Source organism: Carlito syrichta, unplaced genomic scaffold (genome assembly GCF_000164805.1).
Source record: "Carlito syrichta isolate Samal-C Ts95f unplaced genomic scaffold, Tarsius_syrichta-2.0.1 Scaffold264128, whole genome shotgun sequence".
Classification (NCBI taxonomy): Eukaryota; Metazoa; Chordata; class Mammalia; order Primates; family Tarsiidae; genus Carlito; species Carlito syrichta.
Genome location: NW_007208224.1, coordinates 1 through 596, shown reverse-complemented (window position 1 = coordinate 596; position 596 = coordinate 1). Strand labels below are relative to the sequence as shown.

The window sequence follows — 596 nt, the reverse complement described above, 5'->3', positions numbered from 1 at the left end:
ACTTCTTCTGAGGAAGGAGTTCTCACACAAAATGCTTCATGTCTACATGAATGTGTACTATTCAGAACAAAACCAGTTCTTCTGGCGGAGATTGTGGGTTTGCAGGGACAGTGAAGCTTTCATTAAAATGGAAAGCCATCAAGACTTCATGTCTACAAATTACATATTTAGTAGTTCCACAAATTTGGCAGGGCCCGTGATGACATCTAGGATGTGCGCACCAAATTGTAGACATAACTATGGAAATCTCCATCAAACTTGATGAATAGATGGAGAGCTTGGCCTCTATCTGTCGGATGACCATGCCGATCCTTTTCAAGCCATCTTTTTTGGCATATTCCACCTGTTTGACTACCAACTGTCCACAACTTCTCCTAGCTCCCTTTCTGCTGGAGGTGAGTCACTGAGGCTGGTACATGTGCAAGACAGGGTCTCTCTCATAGGTAATGTAGAACCACATGTTCATACAGGTACACTCACTAAGATCATGTCCTATCTTTAGAACCACCCTCTGACTCAAACATATGTTCTACCACCTTGCCAATCCTTGTGTCTGCCAATATGCATCACTGATTTGAGATATTGCAGTTCTATCA

At 42.6% G+C, this 596-nt stretch overlaps 1 pseudogene; it reads right to left on the bottom strand.

Moving 5' to 3' along the window:
* Positions 1–206: 206 nt before the first annotated feature.
* Positions 207–592, bottom strand: LOC110595103 (annotated as a pseudogene).
* Between the last annotated feature and the right edge of the window lie 4 nt (positions 593–596).